Source organism: Dermochelys coriacea, chromosome 1 (assembly GCF_009764565.3).
Source record: "Dermochelys coriacea isolate rDerCor1 chromosome 1, rDerCor1.pri.v4, whole genome shotgun sequence".
Taxonomy (NCBI): Eukaryota; Metazoa; Chordata; order Testudines; family Dermochelyidae; genus Dermochelys; species Dermochelys coriacea.
In genome coordinates, this window is record NC_050068.2 from 119,392,288 (window position 1) to 119,414,057 (window position 21,770).

At 42.7% G+C, this 21,770-nt stretch overlaps 1 protein-coding gene across 2 annotated transcripts in view; it reads left to right on the top strand.

Moving 5' to 3' along the window:
- Positions 1 to 6,261: 6,261 nt before the first annotated feature.
- CRACDL (CRACD like) overlaps positions 6,262 to 21,770 on the top strand; it is a 107,561-nt gene continuing 92,052 nt past the window's right edge. Inside the window, exon 1 of one of the 2 annotated variants that reach the window (XM_038388140.2) lies at positions 6,262 to 6,640. The gene's annotated coding sequence lies outside the window, so the exon portion shown is untranslated. The remainder of the gene's footprint in view (positions 6,641 to 21,770) is intronic. The other variant, XM_043518845.1, reaches the window with a different exon arrangement.

A 21,770-nucleotide genomic window follows, 5' to 3' on the forward strand; every position in this document is an offset into this window, starting at 1 on the left:
AATCACCCTCCTCTCATGGCTGGGACTACAACTCAGCGTACAAAAATCAACGCTGACACCTGTGCAGAAACTGGACTTTATCAGGCTGCATCTCAATGCTCTAGAGGCCAAAATGTCACTATCACCAATCAGATTTATCATAGTCAATCTGATCTCCACCGTACGGAACAGCCCACAGAGATCAGCGCAGACCTGCCTCCAGCTATTAGGCCATATGGCAGCAATCACATTTATGGTACGATATGCCTGTCTTCACATGCGCTGCCTTCAGGGTTGGTTAAGAACCATCTACATACCACACAAACACAGCCTAAACAGAGGCCTCGTAATACCACTCAAAATCAAAGACTCGCTAAACTGGTGGACACAACCCAATAATGTGTATGTGGGAGTCCCTTTCAAACAGACTCCAACTTCAATGATTCTCACAAGCGATTCCTCTTTGATAGGCTGGGGAGCTCACCTACAACATCAAACAATTCAAGGCAGGTAGTCTCCTACCGAGACACTATTACACATAAATAGACCATCCATAGACCTCTTTGTGATCTCCCAGGGTCCGCAATGTCCGCAATTCTGCTCGAGAGCAAGGTTGGGCCCCCCTTCCTTGGACGACGCCTTTCTCTTCAAATGGGATGTGCCTCTGCTATCCCTCTGCTATCAAAGGTAATACATAAAATAAGAGCTGACAACGGCAAAATCATCCTGATAGCCCCCACATGGCCCAGAGAAACTTGGTACTTGTACCTGTTGATGTCTGTACGTGCACTGTGTACTCTTCCAATCTTGCTGAATTTTCTCTCACAAGATGCCAGACAGATTTACCATCGAAACCTACAGAGACTCACCTGGGAGCATGGCTCCTACTAGGCTCCAGCACGGCAAACTGACCTGCTCAGAACATGTGAAAGACTTATCAGTAAACAGTAGGACAACCTTATGGAATACTCACCTGCATAAATGGAAGAGATTGACCATCTGGTGCCAAAACAAATGAGCCCAACCTGTGTTTGCCCCCTTTCCAATGATTTTAGAATACACGCTAGAACTAAAGAACTGCGACCTAACCCTTAGCTCACTTAGAGTACACCTCACCGCTATTACTGCTTTTCACCATAAAGTGATGAGATATTGATATTTGCCCATCCTACTGCCAAATATTTTCTCAGAAATGTCTACCCTGAAATACCTATCCCACCTTGGGACTTGAATTTGCTACTATGCTGCCTTACTGGGGTCCCATTGAACCATCAGCAACATGCTCTGTCAACGAAGATGGCCTTCTTAGTCGCAATCACATCCGCCCAATGAGTGGGAGAGTTAGGAGCCCTCATGGGACACCCACCATATAACATCTTCTTTTTTTAAAGAAAAGGTCACCATAAGACCTCACCCTAAATTTTTACCTAAAGTATCCTCCTCTTTCCACTTGAACCGACCAAACCATCTTCCCTAATTCTTCCCCAAACCTCATAGAAGCAAACAGGACTCAGTATTACACACCCTGGATGTCGGACTCACACTAGCATTCTACCTTGAGAGAACCAAGACCTTCAGAAAGTCACTGAGATGTTTTATTTCAACTTTGGAATGATCTAAAGTTTCCGCCATTTCCAAGCAGAGACTGTCCTAATGGATTTCTGGATGCATTCACCTTTGCTACCAACAGCATGACATACAGCCCCCACTAGTTTCAGAGTAGCAGCCGTGTTAGTCTGTATTCGCAAAAAGAAAAGGAGTACTTGTGGCACCTTAGAGACTAATCCAAACCCTCTCTACCAGATTATCATCCTCAGTAGCTTTTCTCAACAATGTACCGATCGTGGACATTTATAAAGTGGACACTTGGGTGTCCGCACACACATTTACAAAACACTGTACGATAGATCAGAGCTTAAGATGGGATGCATTGGTAGGACTTAATGTACTATCATCAATTACCTACGCAACTCCAAAGCCCCTTCCGTCCACTAAGGGGCACTGCTTCTCAGTCAGCTGAAGTGGAGCACCCACAGGGACAGTCCTTGAAGAAGAGGAGAAGGTTATTCACCTTGTGCAGTAACGGAGGTTCTTCGAGATGGTGTCCCTATGAGTGCTCCAGTACCCCCCCTCTTCCCCTCTACCTCTATGGATTTGGTGGTGGTGAAGGAACTGAGGAGGGGTCTGGTCACGTGGCGCTATATAGGCACTGACAACAGCGTGAGATGGGGAGAAAGCATGCACGACCCAGACAAGCACTGCTGCTGAAATTCTCCGATCAAAGGCGCAGGGACACACCAACATCTGAAGTGGAGCATCTCAGGGATGCCATCTCGAAGAACCTCGGTTACTGCACAGGGTGAGTAACCTTCTCTTCTATCAGAGTCCATTTGGTGGCTGTCTCAGCTTTCCACCCTCCCATGGATAACCAATAAATTTTTTCAAATCCTATGTCCGTCAGATTTCTAAAGGTTTTGCTTAGATTTTACCCGCAGGTTCATAACCCAGCTCCACAGTGGAGCTTAAATTTAGTGCTAGCAAAGTGAAAGGGTCCCCCTTTTGAGCCCTTAGTGACTTGTTCTCTGTTACACCTGCCTATGAAAGTGGCTTTCCTGGTTGCTATAACCTCAGCCAGGAGAGTAGGGGAGTTGTGAGCTTTAATATCAGAGCCTTTCTATACAATTTTCTTTAGAGACAATATTTTTCTTTGACCTCGCCCTAAATTCCTATCTAAAGTGGTTTCCAAATTTCACATGAATCAAGTGATTTTATTTACCAAATATCTTTCCAAAGCCCTTTTTGAGTAAAAGGGAAGAAAAGCACCGTACTCTAGATATTAGAAGAGTTTGGGCTTTTTACCTGGATTGGACTAGACCATTCAGGTCTTTGTCTCAATTCTTTGTCACAGTTTCAGGCAGAGTAAAGGGCCACACAGTATCCCCCTAGAGCAGGGATGGACAAACTTTTTGGCCCAAGGGCCACATCTGGGTATGGAAATTGTATGGCGAGCTATTCATGCTCATGAAATTGGGTGTGGGCTCTCAGGTGGGGCCAGAAATTAGGTTCGCAGCCAATGGGAGCTGCGGGGGGTGGCGTTTGGGGCAGAGGGAGTGTGCAGAGCCCCCTGGCTGCCCCTACATGTAGGAGCCGGAGCAGGGACATGCTGCTGCTTCCAGGAGCCATGCGGAGCCACGGCATGCACAGAGTGGGGCAAGCCCTGGACCCGGCTCCCGGGCGGGAGCTCAAAGGTCAGATTAAAACGTCTGAAGGACTGGATGTGGCCCCCGGGCCGTAGTTTGCCCACCTCTGACCTAGAGGATCTCTGCCTGGATTTCCAGCTGTATTCATTTATTCACTACTGATTGGGTGACGTTACACCTCTGAGTAAAGTGGTGGCTCACCCAATCAGGTTCCAGGTGGCTTTCATGGCCTTTCTGGTTCATGATGTCTTTCTGGATATTTATAGAGCAGCAACCTGGTCATGGCACTATATCTTTGCCACTCACTATGCCATCTCTCATCAATCTAGACACAATGCCAGATTCAGAGGAGTGGTTCTACAATCCATGTTAAAGTTGGACTCTGAGCCCACCTTCAGTTCAAACTGCTTGTGAGTCATTTACAGCGGATGGACGTGCAATCACTCAAAGAATAAAAAAGTTACCTATCTTTTTGTAACTGCTGTTCTTTGACGTGTTGCACATGTCCATTCTACGATCCACCCTCCTTCTTCTCTCTATCACAGTCTTTCTAGTAGGAGGAAACCGAGATGGCTCAGGACAGAGGTCCTTCATTCTTGTCTGCCGTGGAGTGAGGTACCAGAAGGCACTCATGCTGCCCTAATGGTTACTGTTGAGGGAAAAATCTCTGACGTGCACACACTTAAATTAGAATGGACACATGCAACACATCTTGAAGAACAACAGTTACGGAAAGGTAGGTAACTGTTTTTTCAGTTACATCAAGGCTGAGCAAGTTCCAGAGTCAAGGACCCCTTACTGAGCATATTTTAACTTCGTCCCCCTCCCATTTAAACTGAGGTCTGGTCGCTTAAGAACTTCTTTGATCACAACTGCTGCTCTGTCACACAAAAAGAAAGCCAAGATCAAGTCCTTTTAAGACTTTATAAAGGTCAAAGCCAACACCCTACATTTCAACCAGACACTCCTCACTACTTTTCTAACTAACAAAAGTTGCCTCTTGACTTCACCTACTCAGATGAATTGTACTTCAGTATCCTGTGTCAACACAATTCTTAAAAACATTATAGTTACTGGCTCTTTAAAAGGAGAGTGATATTTGAGCCAGAGCATATAGTTTGGCTTTCATATGCCAGCTTGAGTTTTCATGGCTGTGAGTTAAAGAGAATAAATCCAAAATTTCTCCCTTTAAACAGAGCTACTTTAATGTGGAAGCCATTGATGGACAACCAGGGTCCATCCATCATCATCCTTTTGGTAACAACTTCTCAGACTACATCCTCATTTTAAGTGATGAAAGATTCTTAACTGATGGAAAGTGCTACTGAAGTTCTCCATCCAAAGAATGACCCTCAACTGAATGGACCTTCCATGGGACCAAAACGGTCTCTCCATGATCTTATTGCTAATCTGCCCCATATCGGTATCAATACTAGTGTTTTCTTTAAATGAATATTTGTCTTCTAGACCCCGAAATGAGTAGTAAACTACTGAACAGCCATTAGCTGATAGTGAATTGGATTCCAATCTGACTAAGCAGATTCCATTACCAATCCCCTGAGCAAATCAGTTCTCCAACTCAAATTATAATTAAGTTTTAAATAATAATTTAGTGGCTAAAAGGTTCCACTCTACCCTTGGTGTAGCAACTCCAACGGATGGCTCTAGTTTAAGAATATAAGAAAGGCCATACTGGATCAGACCAAAGGTCCATATAGCCCAGTATCCTGTCTTCCGACACTGGCCAAGGCCAGGTGTTCAGAGGGAACAAACAGAACAGGTAATCATCAAGTGATCACCCATTCCGAGTTTCTGGCAAACAGAGGCTAAGGACACCATCCCTGCCAGTCCTGGCTAATAGCCATTGGTGGACCTATGCTCCATGAATTTATGTAGTTCTTTTTTGAACCCTGTTACAGTTACATCCTCTGGGTAGCAAAAGGCAATAGGTTGACTGTGCCATGTGTGAAGAAATACTTCCATTTGTCTGTTTTAAACCTGATGCCTATTAATTTCAATTGACCCATAGTTCTTGTGTTGTGAGGAGTAAAGAACACTTCCTTATTTACTTTCTCCACACCAGTCACGATTTTATAGACCTCTGTCATACCTCCCTTTAGTCATCTCTTTTGTAAGCTGAAAAGTCCCAGTTTTATTAATCTCTTCTCCTATGGAAGCTGTTCCATACCCCAAATCATTTTTGTTGCCCTTTTCTGAACCTTTTCCAATTCCAATATATCTTTTGAGTTGGGGCAACCCTATCTGCATGCAGTATTCAAGATGTGGACATACCATGGATTTATATAAAGGCATTAAGATATTTTCTGTCTTATTATCTATCCCTTTCTTAATAATTCCTAACATTGTTAGCTTTTTTGACTGCCGCTGCACATTGAGTGGATGTTTTCAGAGAACTATCCCCAGTGACTCCAAGATCTCTTGAGTGGCAACAGCTAATTTAGACCCCATCATTTTATATGCATAGTTGGGATTATGCTTTCCAATGTGCATGACTTTGCATTTATCAACATTGAATTTCATCTGCCATTTTGTTGCCCAATCAGCCACTTTTAGACTGATCCGTCTCTAGTGGCAAATACCAACTGCAGCTACCTGCCCAAAGCACCCAACCACCAGCAACTCCACCACTCTCTTTAACTCAGCAGATCAACCACAAAGAGCGCATCAAACCTGACCTGAAGGCAAGACAAGAAACTGGGTTTAATCTGCAGCAAGGGAGCTTTAGGTTAGATATTAGGAAAAACTTCCTAACTCGTTTATAAGGAGAGGCTTCCAAGGGAGAGGATGAGGGCACGTCATCCTTACCTAGTTACACCCGGAAGGCATGTTAAACACGCCCGAAATGTGAGTGCCAAAGCACCAGCTCAGAAATAGCCCTTTCCTTTAAAACGTCCAGCGCCTTCGCGGCCCTGGTTTGGACTCTCCCGTGGCTCGGATGAGCGGAGAGGGTGAAATCCCGCGCTCCCAGCTCGGCCAACATTCGCACTGGGCTTTGGGCCCCGGCCAGCTGGGTACACGGGGACTGGGGCTGCCCCACACCCCCCCCCCGCCCGCTCGCTCGCTCGCTCGCTCTTCAAAGTAAGGTGGCTGCGGGGCCGGTGCCTGGCAGAGGCTCCCGGGGTTTGGCTCGCCCAGAAGGAAGCGGCTGGCGGGGGAGGCTGGAGCCTCAGTCCCGCAGCCTTTGCTCCCGCCGCCGCGTCCCGCCCACACCCTCCCCGGGGACTCCTCTTCTCCGGCAGCGCCAGCTCCGCTTCCCCCTGGGCCCAGCTGCGCGAGCGGGGCAGGTTCTCCGGCTCCAGCGCCGCGAGCTGCCCGGGGCCGGGGCCGGGGCCGGGGCCGGTCCCGGCGCGACTCCCGCCGCGCGCGCGCCGCCTGGAGGGCGCTCGCCGGACGCTGATGCGGGGGGAGGCTGCAGCCTGGGTCTGACAGCCGGGAGGCAGGTGAGTGCCGGCTTCCCTTCGACTTAATGGGGTGACCCAGCCGCTGCTGAGCCGGCCGGCTCCCTCCAGCACTGAACTGGCCCGGGCTGAGCTGGGGGCCTGGGCTTGCCACGCCGCCCCCGATAGGCTCTCGGTGGCTGGGCCAGAGCCCTGTGAGAGCCCCCGCCCCCTCCCTTGCCCCCACCTGGTTCGTGTCTCCCCTTCACTAGGGAGAGGAGGCTGCTTGTCCCGAACCTCCTTAGCAGCGTGTAGTACAAGCCTCCAGCTGTTGCATGACTCTGTGCAGTCAGCAAAGGGAGTTGCAGCCCAGCCTGCCCCTCCGGCTGAGGTGCTGGAACCAGGGGTGCGGGGGTGCTGCAGCACCCCTGGCTTGAAGGCGTTGTCACATACGCAGCATGTATAAATGTTCTGAGACAGGTTGCCCTATCAATGGCTCTCAGCAGCCCCACTATACCCGTTGTGCCAGTGTCCCTGCTCTCGGGGAAAGCTGTTCTGCAGGAAAAGTTGTGGGAGGAGTTGGTGAAGCTTTGCTATATGCGGCCCTGTCTACACCAGCCTTTTTCTTGAAATCTCCCACTGGTGCACTACCTGCTCTGAGCAGGACTGGGCATAGGCAGCACACTGGTTACAATACCAGTGGGTGGGAGAATAAGAAACATGTGTAGGGGAAAGGGCTTAAAATAATGCCACTGTAAGATATAGTGGAGATATTTCTCTGGAGTTGGTTCCGGGGGCAGGAAAATAATGCAGCAAAATTGTTTGCCAAGGGGGTGGTCTGGGAATTGCAGTTAATTGGAGAGGCTTTCTGCATTGTCAGAGGGTTTTTGCATGCCTTTCTTGAGTGCTTGCTGGTAACACTCAGAACAGATTCTTTGGAAATGAACCGCTGCTGTCTTTGTAATCATGTATACTTGGGGAAAGAGGGTGTAAGAGGCTACCAGTCTGATCTTGTAGCACTTTATACTCACCTGTGTACATGCGAATGAGTGTATGAAGAGCAAGGCAGCAAAGAATGAGGTCCTTCTTTCTTAAAGCATGTAGAACACTTTAAAGCCTTCGGGTCAAATTAATCCCTGATGTAACTCCTTTGAGAATTTCCCCCTCTAATGTACTGTATATTTTTTACAATCATTGTCTAATGTACGCCTAAATTGAATTTATTTTGGAAGGGTAGTGAAAGAGAGCTATATATGTTTGACACAGATTCTGTGTTTTTTACAAACCTGGCACTTCCAGAGACTTCAGTGGGGGCAGAATGCAAGAAGTGCAGGCTCATTCCCAAAGTTTTTAGGAAGCCAGAAAGATTTTGTATTTCCTATTCTTTGTATGTAGCCAAAAGGCTCCAGGGCAATGGTAAAAGCTTTTTTATATAAAGCATATAGTGAATGAGGTACTTACAACATTCAGAGTTGCAACAGACATTTCAAGTTAAGGTGTAGAAGAGACACTTCTTGCAAGGCACTTACAGATTTAATTTTCCATGTACGTAGAAGATTTTTGAGTAGTTTATATTTCATTGTTAAACATTCATAGTAAACGTTGAAAGTGAATTTGTATGAGTTTATACTTCTACTAAGTTTACACCTTTATAGAATGTTCTACATTTCCTTTAAACTGTGCAAGATGTGTACAGCTCTGAGGTTTGTTTTGTAGTGCTGAAAAGCTATGGCTTTCTCTCTCATGTTTGTGTGACTACTTATAGCAAGAGTAAGCTGCAAAAAAAATTTTACAGAAAAATCTGCATGTATCCTGAAACTGTCCTGTAAGATCTCAGAGGTGGTTGTGTGCATGCATTGTGAAATATTGCTAATCAAGTCAATACTTCACATTCTTAAATTGTTTTGGTGTGTCAGTTTCTAAAACCACACACTTTTTTGCAATAAAATACACGTATGGTGTAATTTTATTGCTATACTTAAATATTGGCTGTGGTAAATGCAAACTATCTGTAGACAAGTCTGTTAGAACTTACATTCAAACTTTTAAAAAATGCTGGGACAGAGTTTTTTTTTGTTTTGTTTGTTTGTTTTTTAAACACCTTCCTATCTTGTAACTATTAACATACATGAACAGCAACAAAATCATTTAAATTATACAGATTTTTAACTTTATTACCACTCAGATAATAAATTCACATTTCCACCCAAGGATTTAAAATCATATTCCTAATAATCCCCACATATCTCACCTTTTATTCCACCTTTTTCAATCTGCAGAATATAATGAGGGTCTCAGGTCTGTATTTAGTGACAACGTGAATACCAGTTTAGAAGGTCTAGTCTGTAGTCTGCTGCACACTTCATCTAAATGTAAATAGTTACTCTAATTTACACATGAGACCTTCCAGAAATTTTTCCTTTCTACTTTTTTGTCTCTGTAAATCACATAATAAAATCACATCATAGCAGCAGGTTATATATGGCCCTTCGGATGGGAATCATGTGCCATGCTTCACTTCTGTTTATCCCCTGTATTTGCCACCTTTAAAAGACCCATTTATGTTTGGTCAGCCTCATATTATTGTCTGTATATTTATTTTTTTCAAACTCCAAAAGTGGTAACTATATATTGTAAATTCTATTTGATCCTAATATAAGGTTATCTATCATTTCCATGGCAATAATTTTCCAGACCTTGTTTCTCCGTGCCACTAACCTCGGGGGAATCAGTCCTTTCCCAAAAACAAGATATAGTTATTTTTTATGTAAATTTCAGAAGTAAGCTCACATCAGCAGTTTCCACAGGGCAAAGATTAGATTAGCGGAAGAAAATGGTATTATTATTACAGGCACTTGCCTTTTAGCTTTTTAATCATTGAAATATAGCAATTTAATTATATCTCTGTGGCCTTATCATAGGGAAGGGAGCAGGTGCATTCATGTTGACTGAATGAAACAATTCTGCTTGCTTTTATTGCTAGGTAATTAATTTGCTTGACTGTTATAAATATAAACCAAGACACAATAGAAAATTTGCATTTCTGTTTCTTTGTTATTGTCATCTTGCAAGCTCTCCTTTTAAATAAAAAAAACTTTTTAAATATCTGTATATATTCTTCCAAGTTATTGGGCCTGATAGTTATCTCACAATGAGGTAGCCCTGTTGGCTTTGGTAGAGTTACTCCTGATTTACACTTGCAGGAGGAGGAGAATCAATGCCCCCTGATCCATGAACAAGCTCCACCCAGACAGGGGTTTGCTCATTTGGTGCTCAGTGTATCAGAGTACTTGTGACATTCCAAGCCATTCCGTCCAACAGGAGGGGATACCAATAGCATATCAAATGTTACATAATTTACAGATATATTATTTATAGTCATGATGGAAGTTTATTAAGCAATTGATAGAAAAGAAGATATGTCTATAATGGCAAAGACTGGGTATTGAACTGTTGAAGCAAAATATGATTAAAGAAGCAAAACATCTCAGCCAACTGTTTATTGTAGTGACAAAGCTGCATTATGGATGCAGCAGTGTTAGTGTGGTATCATCCACAGCTAATGATATAGGGCCAAATTCTCCTTCTTTGTGCTAAGACTGAATACATGGGTATTGTGTATGAGTTCTCCAAAGACATCAAATGATGGAGTCACAAGAACATAAGACCAGAAGGGACCTCCTTGGACATCGGGTCCAATCCCCTATTATCGCAGGCAACCACATCATGTAATCCCACCGATGCTCTTCCATTTCAGGCTGCTTTCAGCGGGAGCTGATCTGTGGCAGCCCCACACCAGTCAAAAGCCAACTCAGAGCTACTGTGAATGGAGATCTTTCGGAATGTACAGAGGGTGAAGATTCCTCCCCCCACCTCTGTATGGACCCTCTGCTGTCCAACCTCCTGCACAGCTGTAATGCATCATTTCTGCTGCCCTTTGGGGGTCTGCTCACTTGGGAGCAGGGAGTTAGATTTGGCTCAAGACAGATATCTATTAGCACCAAAATCATTTATCTTTCTGTATTCAGATGTCTAAAAGTGCCTTTCCTGAGCCCTAGGTGCTATTGAACTGAACATGTTTGTTTTGGTTTGCTGAGAAACATTAAGATACACTAATTTGAGCACAATTATTCTTGTCTCAAATTAGCAGACCAAAGCTAGTTCTTGCTAGGATTTCAACACATTCATTTACTACACCAGTCTCCTTCTATAACTTTTCAGACTCTGAAATACAATTAATAATCTCAAAGTAAATGCAAATGTAAACATGCGGTAAGTTAATTTACTATGCTTCCAAAAGTCAGTATGAAACAGCCCAAAATATTAAGTATGTCTCTTCTTATTGTAGGGATTTAACGTAATGCACTATTACATAGAAAATAAAGTTCAGCATAAGCTCAAACAAAATGTTCAGTGAAGGAGAGCACTTTGGCACCCATTTCACTATCATGTTTCTTAGGGTTAATTGTCCCTTAAGGAAGATAAATATATAGATATATGGATTTCCTGTCACTGTGGACTTCTGTTTACCATCAGGCCAACAGAACTCATTTGGAATCTCCTCCTGCTTGTGTAATTTTGCATTCTGGGGATTTTATTTTCCTCACTCCATCCTTTAAATAGTGGATGTTTAACTAATACCCCAGGCCCAGTGCACTCGGTAGCAAGCTTGATTTGAACTCTATAGTTAGGGGCTCTGGATTCTACTACACTACAGTGCAGAAGGCTAGAGATCCACTGACAGCTTCAGATAAATTTAAAAGGGAGGTTTTTTCAATTGAATTAAATATAAATATGTAAATTAAATATAAATACAATAATTGCAGTAATCCCTGTGTAATTTATTTTGATATTAAATTAATTTTCTCCTACTCATCAATTTTAAATGTCCATTGTAGTGCAGAATATTGAACTGAAAATGCCTACATCTATTGGATAAATTATCAGAGAAGGAAGATGGAAATCTTGGCAGCTAAGTAAGGACCAGTGGGGGTCTCCTGCCACCTGGAGAATTGTGGGGAGGCAGTTTGGGATTGTCTCACAGAAGTCAATGGAACTACAATTGGTAATAAACACTGTACCCAGCGATAAGTATTTGCAAGACTGGGCCCTTATACTAGAACGTAATAAATTCCGTTCCTGAAAATGTGCATAGATTTATATTAGGGCTGTCAATTAATCGCAGTTAACTCGTGCAATTATTCAAAAAAAATTAATTGCAATTAAACAATTAATCACAGTTTTAATTGTACTGTTAGGCAATAGAATACCAATTAAAATGTATTAAATATTTTGGATGTTTTTCTACATTTTCATATATATTTTATTTTGTGTTGTAATTGAAATTAAAGTGTTATTTTTTATTACAAATATTTGCACTTTAAAAATGATAAACAAAAGAAATAGTATTTTTCAATTCACCTCATACAAGTACTGTAGTGCAAGCTCTTTGTCGCAACAGTGCAATTTACAAATGTAGATTTTTTTTGTTACATAACTGCACTCATAAACAAAACAATGTAACACTTCAGAGCCTACAAGTCCACTCAGTACTACTTCTTGTTCAACCAATCACTAAGACTAACAAGTTTGTTTACTTTTACTGGAGATAATGCTGCCCTCTTCTTATTTACAGTGTCACCAAAAAGCAAGAACAAGCATTTGCATGGCACTTTTGTAGCTGGCACTGCAAGATATTTACGTGCCAGATATGCTAAACGTTCGTATGCCCCTTCATGCTTCAGGCTCCATTCCAGAGGACACGTTCCATGCTGATGACGCTCATTAAAAACATGTGTTAATCAAATTTGTGACTGAACTCCTTGACAGAGAATTGTATGTCTCCTGCTCTGTTTTATCCACATTCTGGCATATATTTCATGTTTTAGCCATCTTGGATGATTACCAAGCATATGTTGTTCGTTTTAGGAACACTTTCATTGCAGATTTCACAAAACGCAAAGAAGGTACCAATGTGAGATTTCTGAAGATAGCGACAGCACTCGACCCAGGGTTTAAGAATCTGAAGTGCCTTCCAAAATCTGAGAGGGAAGAGGTGTGGAGCATGCTTTCAGAAGTCTTAAAAGAGCAACACTCTGCTGTGGAAACTACAGAACCCAAACCACCAAAAAAGAAAATCAACCTTCTGCTGGTGGCATCTGACTCAGATAGTGAAAATGAGCATGCATCGGTCCAGACTGCTTTGGATTGTTATTGAGCAGAACCCGTCATCAGCATGGACGCATGTCCCCTGGAATGGTGGTGGAAGTATGAAGGGACATATGAATCTTTAGCACATGTGGCACATAAATATCTTGCGACGCCAGCTACAACAGTGCCATGCAAACACCTGTTCTCGCTTTCAGGTGACATTGTGAACAAGAAGCGGGCAGCATTATCTCCTGCAAATGTAAACAAACTTATTTGTCTGAGTGATTGGCTGAACAAGAACTAGGACTGAGTGGACTTGCAGGCTCTAAATTTTTACATTTGTTTTATTTTTGAATGCAGTTATTTTTTGTACATAATTCTAATATGTAAGTTCAACTTTCATGATAAAGAGATTGCACTACAATACTTGTATTAGGTGAATTGAAAAATACTGTTTTGTTTTTTTTACAGTGCAAATACTTGTAATCAAAAATAAATATAAAATGAACACTGTACACTTTGTATTTTGGGTTGTAATTGAAATAAATATATTTGAAAATGTGGAAAACATCAAAAATATTTAAATGGTGTTCTATTATTGTTTAGCAGTGCGATTAAGTATGATTACTTTTTTTATCGTAATTACTTTTTTAATTGCTTGACAGCCCTAATTTATATCAAGGAAAGTTCTTACATATTTTGTTAATAATTAAGTTTAAAAGACCGTGGGTGAAATCCTGATGCCATTGAAGTTGATGGGGAATTTTGATCTCTGTGGAACCAGGATTTCACCCCATATTCATTTGGGGCCATATTATAAAACTGTTGTTCATGTTGAGTAATAGCTTATTCCACCAGGAAGAGTAAGGTTGGGTGTACTGTTGGAGTAAGGTACTACTCAACATGATTAAGGGTTTCACACTCAGACCCTTAGATAACTAGCCATGTAGGGTACAATAAAAATGAATAGATCCATAATATTAACATCCACAAAATGGCAGGTGGGGTTGTTCTGTTCTGATATTTAATGTTAGATATTTAATAGCCAGTTGAATTGTAAACAGTTAACCTATATTACAAAAAAAATATTTTTTTTTTAAATTGGGAAACAAACAGGTTCATTGGTATCACAGGGTGGGAAGTTGACTTCATTAATAAAAATCAACAATGCCGTAGAGCTCTTGAGCAGCAAGTAGGGCATTTTTTAATAGCATCCATGATCTTGTAGAACATATTTAAGACACAACCAGCAGTAAGTTTCTCTTTATGTAGTTGAACTGGTTTAAATTCTACCATCTTTTGTAATAGTATGATTTAAGTGGAAAATTTAACAATGTACATTCAGATATATAATGGGCCTATCTGGGGTCAGAGTAATACAAATCTTTGTTGTAGATCAGGTACTATTGTTTGAGATAATTCATGTCGGTAATACAAAATGGGGAAAATTATAACTAGAGAGATTAGGCAGTATAAAACTTTGCATTCTTTATATATAATTTGCAGTTCTATTAAAATTAATTAGGGCTCAGCTCTTCATTAAACATTACACCAAATGAAAAATTTCATGCTCTCAAGAATTAACAGTCCGTTGTCCCTTCATGGGGTAGGGGTGGTTAAAAGGGAAAGATAAGTGTGTATATCAAGTAGTCATTTGCAATATTTTTTTATTCCTATGGTAGGTATGTTTATCATAACATTCAAGGGTCAGTTGGAGCTGTGGCACCTCAGTTGACCCCAGCAGCTACCTCTACCCTGAATAGAGAATACTTTCTTAAGTGCAGTCAAAGAGCTACTATATGTTCCTATACCGGGGAGGACTTTTCAGGAACTACATTATATCCAGTCACAGAAAAACAAAATTGGGAAGAGAGAGAGAGGGGCTTGGAAACTCTAAGGTTCCCTGTGCAGAGTTTCTGGATAATCTTACCCTTGTAGCTAGGGGGTTTGAAGAGCAATAGTGAGGACAAAGGTTGCAGCCATCAACTGTTTTACTTAGGCCTTGTCTACATAGCAGAGTTAAGTCGACTTAGGTTACGTTGACTTACAGCATCACTGTAATTAAACGGCTGTTGCACATCCATACAACATTCCTTGTGTCTACACTGACACTGCATCACCCTGACTACGTTGACCTAAGCGCTACATCTCTTCTTGAGGTGGTTTTATTAGGTTGGCATAGTGGGCGAGTAACAGTGGTGGGAGGAGCATTGTAGCGTGTACACCTCTATAGTTAGGTTGACATAAGCTGCTTTACATCAACTTAACTTTATATTGTGGACAAGGCCATAAATATAACAATTTACCTTTACTTAACTTCCCTCACAGCCCCTTCGTTAACCAATGTGTGGGCTAAAGTAACTTTAAAAGTTCAACTTAAAACAGAAAAAGTAGAATTAGAGAAGGCAATTAAAAGACTATACAAAATCCTTCAACAATCTGGAAAGGCAGCTCAGAGCAGTTACCAATATTGTTTCAAGTACTAAAGAAAGCTTGTTACAAAGATATTTGCCATCTAAGTGTGTTTAGCTCAAGATTTAGTGTTTATTTACAAGAATCACAAGTTTTCTGTGGCATACAATGATATTTTTATCAGCACATCTGCATGGGTCTAAAGAGCTATTAGATTGTATTTGTAGTTCCTTAGTTTCTTCCTCCAATTTTTAAAACAATTTCCTTTTTTAAAAAAAGTCCTCTTAAAAACACAGGATCAAGTTTAGAATCAAATACAACAAACATGATTCTAAATCTTGAACAGCTGACTCCATTGTATCAAATGATGATTTAGGAGGTGAAAGAGATTGTTCTCACCTCATTCTTTTTTTCTGTCAACAGCAAGAATAGACTCTAGGGCTGCTGTGACAAGAGGGGAATGAGATGGTGATGGGAGAGCAAGGGAATCCCTCCATTTTACCCCAGCATTTTTAGGCATTGGCAATATCTACAGCTTTTTTTCTACCCTGCTTTTTCTCTGCTTTCTTGAGTTGCAGATTATAAGCAAAGTGAGTCATTAGTTTTTCAAGGAAATATTACACTATGTTATTCAAAACATGTTTATTGTCAAACAAAGTAATTCCTTTGCTGTTTAAAAAAGAGCAGATATTGTATAGTGCTATCTATAGAATATAGGAAATGTGTACTGTATGGGTGCAGTATTGTTCATGACCCAGAACCTTGAAGTGGGTGAAACTGGGGAGATCTTTAGAGGTTTAACTGAGAGTCACACGGGGAAGAGTGAATAGAGGGTTAGCTCAAGATAAATCTTGTATCTAGCCATCTTTTGGGGGTAATGCAGGAGTTATTAGAGGATAAAATGTCTTTTATATTAAAAACAAGAAGGAAAACTTGCTAAAATGTACATGGAGTGTTGTGGTGATCAGCGAAACTAAGGTAGGCAGCACCAACAATATAAAGCAGTTCACCTGGTTTCTTTAACCAAGCAAAATGACCTAGAGCAGTGGTTTTCAAACTCTTTTTCTGGGGACCCAGCTGTAGAAAATTGTTAATGCCCGTGACCCAGTGGAGCTGGGGATGAGGGGTGTGGGAGGGGCTGGGGCAGAGGGTTGGGGCTGGGGGTGAGGGCTGTGGGGTGGGGCCTGGAATGAGGGGTTCAGGGTGTGGGAGGAAGCTCTGGGCTGGGGCAGGGGGTTGGGGTGCAGGAGGTGATCAGGGCTCTGGGGTGGGGATGCGGGCTCTGGGCTGGGGATGCAGGCTCTGGGGTGGAGCCGGGGATGAGGGGTTTAGGGTGCAGGAAGGGGTACCGCGTTTGGGGAGGCTCAGGGCTGGGGATTGGGCATGGGGTTGGGGCTCAGAGTTACCTCCGGTGGCTCCTGGTCAGCAGCACAGCTGGGGTGCAGAGGCAGGCTTCCTACCTGTCCTGGCAACAGGTCTGGCTCCTGGTGGAGGGGCATGACTCTTGCCTATAGGCACCACCCCCCAACCCCCATTGGCTGATTTCCAGCCAATGGGAGTATAGAGCCAGTGTTCAGGGCAGGGATAGGGTGTGGAGCCCCATGGCCCCACTGCCTAGCAGTTGGACCTGGTCCTGGCCGGAGCATGGTGTCAGAACAGAGAGGCATTAGCCTGCATTAGCTGGGCAGCACCACCAACAGACTTTTAACGTCCAGGTCGGCGGTGCTGACCAGAGCAAGGCGACCCAGTGCCTGACATGCTGCGACCCAGTACTGGGTCACAACCCACAGTTTGAAAAACACTGACCTAGAGATTGATTAAAAATTGTTTCAACAAAAAGTATCCTGAACGCGCACACACAAAGGAGGAAATCAGAAGGGCAGATGAGAAACATGTTGGAGTTAATCACCTGACACTGACTAAGCAAACTACTGTAATCGGTCAGTCCTCTCCAGGTCAGTTTAGGTGTCCGATTTTTCAAGCATGGATGAACATGCATCTACCTCACAAACAGGAATAGCACAGAGAGAAAGAAGGGAAAGGCAAATCCCCATAGTCTTTATTCTCTTTTGCGTCTTTTAAAGCAGTTCAGGCATTTCAGCTTGACAGCTCTCAGTCATTTGCACATAAATTCTCTCTCTAGCTGTTTTTCTGGTGAGGGTGGAAAATGTTTTCAGTGCCCTCCTTCCCCCTGAGTGGCTGAGCCAAAACCAAAAAACGTATAGCTAACCAATCAGCGGGGGAGGGGGGGAATCAGAGTGAAATTGACCACCCTCCTCACCTACCCCTAGAACTGACAAACAAAAATAATGTCAACGGGATCAACCTTCTGGCCTGGTCAGGTGTTCCATTGCTTGCACCTTTATCAGTCACGTTCTTCACAAATCTCAGCTCTCAGTACCACATGAGGTCATAAGCATGTGCCTTTATCTCATAGCTTTAGATCTTTTTCACTTATTTCCCCAAAATGAGATGAAAATAGATGTAAAATATCTTACTGACAGTATGTTCTACTTAATTATATATTGCTCTATAATATCATTGAATGCTGAGCTATATTATAAGAAAAATGATTCTTTAAAATGTTTGCTTTATTCCCCTAGTACACAAGTGAGGCAATCAATGTACATGATATTTTACTGTGTCTGAATGTTGAGAGTACAGAATGCTGAATATATGGATCAGTAAGCCTATTCTCTTTTATCACTGGTTGTCTTTCAGTTACTTTCTAAAAAGCACTTCTACTTTATGCCATTTGGTGTACAAGTTAAACGACTTGGCCCCATTTCTGTCTTCTGACTAGTTCACACTGTCATTTAAAACACTGCAGAGTTTGGCTCAGAGGTTTCCAAGGGAGTTGTATTTACTTGCTCCAGTCTGAATTTGAATGAAGGTCTTCAAGCAGAAATATGTGAAAATTATTAATATTTTGATTGTAGGGGAATTATTACATTTATTACATTTTAATCTTCTTATTTCATAAAGTAACAGGATGGACTAGGGGGCAGATATACAAAGGTATTTTAGGTGCCTAAAGATGCAGATAGGTGCTTAGTGGGATTTTCAAAAGCACATAAGTGGGATCAGCGCCTAACTCCTCTTTAGGTGCTTTTGAAAATCTCAGTAGGCACCTATCTAAATCTTTATGCACCTAAATACCTCCTAAAATCTGGTCCTATATGAGTTGCTGGAGGTCTCTTCCAACACAAGTGATTCTGTTATTATATTGAAAGATGTAAAAGTGGCTGGGGTATTATTTTAGAGGGGGGAAAGTGTGTGTCAAAAATACCTTTAATTTTCTGGAGCACCAATAATTCCTGGTTATGATTATTTGTATTTTAAGACACAGTTCTGTTATGAGACAATTGGGATTGATGCTCTGCACGGTCAAATGAGAGACCTGTGTGTGATTTCTCACTCATTAGCAGGGAGTGATTCAAGTCATTAGAGCAGGAAAGGCCACTTATTACTATGAAGGGATATGGAAGAAACCCTGTGGACCTCTAAAGGAGTCTTAGCTAACATTTATTGGGCAGAAGGCAGATCACAGTGATGTGGGGTCTTAAAGGGTAGGGAATAAAAAGTAAGCTCCGTGGGACACATACACATTCAAAAGAGAGCAGACTTGCCACCTTATTTTGTTTCCTATTAGATCATAACCATAACTCTGAGATGATCAAGCAAAATTTAGTTCCCATAGCTGTTGTGAGCAGATGACATTCTGGGTTTAATCAGGATTTCCATACTGATGGCTGCTCACTCAAATCTGATAAACTATTATGACAAGGTCTGTGGCTTTAAGGTTCAGGATAGAAGACAGATTGGTATCTTTCTCACAGAGAGACCTAATAGAATTACCCATTGATTTTTCTGTAGCCAGGTCCCCCAGGGGGTTTATTCATTCAGGGATTAAAATTGTTCCACGCTTGTCTGATTTGTTCAAAGATCATGTGTTACCCTTCACTGGAGACAGAGAGACCTCAAAAATAGACTCAACTTTCCATAATCCCTAAGTAGAGGAACAAGCCTTACAAACTGTTAATATTCTACCTGTTGGAGGCTTTTATACCTCTAGTACTTCAAACCGTGCCTACTTCTGTCTCATCCTCAGTCAAAAATGAGTTGAAATATCTGCATTGTAAGTTTGTTTAGAGTGGCAGAAAGCCCAGAGTTAGTTTAACAATGTTTTAGCTAGATGCTGAACATGGAGGCTTAGATTGCCAAGCTGGAAAATGAAAAATCAGGCAGTTTTTTAGTAAGGCTTATACAGGGAGTAGGTCATCATCTCCAGTGCCAGATCTGATCAGCATTCTGTATTTCCAGGGGGAATACGTTTTGCCTTTCCCAGTGAATGAATTGATATAATCTCTCAAAAGATCCATATTCCTCAGATTACACTGAGTGAATCTCTCAAACATAATGAGTCAGGCAGTGTAGTGAGCTGGGAAATCAGATGTGATCATATACCACCCTATCTTTAACTCTTGCTAAAGTTGTAAAACAAACCAACAAAACCAAGAACATTCAAAGTGGAATCTGCAGGTCCATCCTTTATTTGTGCCTAGGCATTTGAGAACATGTTGATAGTAACTGATCATGCACTGATCTAGGACTCGGGCTACCTTTAAGCAATACAGAACAAGGATCTGGTACAAGATCAGAATCTTGACTGTAACTTTGAATTTCCTTTTGTCCTTTTCCTTTTGTCACAACCTTAAAATAATTAATATTTTGTGTGTTCATTTCCCCTTTCATTTGAAATTGTAGTTAAATAATAATTTTAAAGAGAGAGAGAAAAGCAAGAGATTGGGAAAAAAACACCCAAATCCTTCCACACAGAAGGAAGCTGAGATTATAGTCTATTGTGTAACTATCAGGGGCTTGATCTGACAGCTGTCAATTTGGCAACATTTCCTTGGGACTAAAGAGTTGGGTCCCTCACAAATTTAAAGATCAAGGGAGTTTAATGGCACCTATCTCTCATTTGTACTAGGATGATCGGATAACTGACTGGTTGTTTTGAAAAAATTATAGTCTTTCAACCAGTTACTATCTCCTATATAACTCAGTATAATAAGCAAAAATGTTTGAGGCTCTGTGATGGGATATACAAACCCCATGCTGGACAACAAGGGGTTAAGGAGCTGCTGTGGGCTCAGCCAGCTGCGCCTCACCACAGGTGCTAGGCATGCACAGGCTGGAGAAGGAGTTTTTAAAAGGGAGCAGAACAGCTCACTTGTGGGTGGAGCAGGGAAGAGAGCAGACCTGCAACCTACAGCTCCTGAAGAAAGGACTGACTGAAGGCAGGAGCTTTTCAGCCAACCACTCCCTGAGAGAAAGAGGACCAGATGCTGATACTCCCTGAGAGGGAGGCATTCCATTTTCTCCATTACTAACTCAGTTTGTTTGTTAGTTGCCCTTGCTTATTTGTTTGTGGACTACTCAGAAAGGGGAGAGACTTTGAGGTGACAGGCCGGAGGGCTAAGTCACAGGAAGAAGCAGGCCACAGGAGAGAGAGCTGCCATGCCACATCTGACCACAAGGAGGTGCCAGTGGTGAGTCCACCCCTTTACAATGGGTGGACAATGTTGACATCCTTCCCACCTGTGGGGAGAGAGGAGTACTGACTGACTCAGATGGTCAAACACCCTAGACCTCGAGATGTGAGTTGGTAGGACAGCAGGAGCAACAGGCAACCCAGCAGCAGCAACAATCTTGCAGCAAATGGCTGTCCAGCAGTAACTGATCTGGGACTTAGGGGTGCAACAGCAGGAACAGCAGCAAAGACTGATCCAACAGGTCATGGCCCTGATGCAGCCTCAGGGTCTTCCTTGGACTTCCCCTCCAGGAGCTATAGGCCAGAGGTCCCACCTGTGACAGTGAAACTCAAAGATGGGCCTTGAGGACGACCCGGAGGCTTTCCTGGTAATGTTTGAATGAGTGGTAATGGCAGTGTGGTGGCTACCTGATCAGTGGACCACTCTGTTGGCATCTCACCTGGCGGGACTAGTGCAGGCCACATATTGAGGGCTGGACGCGCCATCTGCTCAAGACTATGCTCAGGTGAAAGCGGCCATGCTTGACTACCTTGACATCACAGGGGAGACCTGACAAAGTTCCATGAGGGAAAAATACACCCTGAGGAGCCTGGCCCATGTGGTCACCCATAAATTAAGAGACCTATGGTGGAGGTGATTAAAGCGGCAAACTCAGACTGGAGTCGAGTTGGCCGAGCTCTTTGTGACAGAGCAGTTTATCCACGTACTTCCACCTGGGGGTAGGCACTGGGTGCCCAAACGCCAGCCAGAGTCCTTAGCTGATGCTATCTGACTAATGAAAAATTATTTAGCTGGGGAAATGGGTCTGGCAGCATCACACAAGCAAGTGCCTGAGGACAATGGGATCCCTTGACTCAAGGGAGAGCCCAACCAGGGGAATCAGAAATCGGAGAGGGTGTCTCAGAAGTGGCAGCCTCTAAGAGGCTCAGTAGGCTAAGGGCCCTGCACTGGCCCCCATTGGGAAACCCCAGCATCTCAGGCCCCATCCCAAAAAGGCCCCTGGGAGTCGTATGGGCTTCTCTGCTGGAAAGCCAAGGGGTGGAAGCAGACAAGCCTCTTAGGGAAGAGCTACC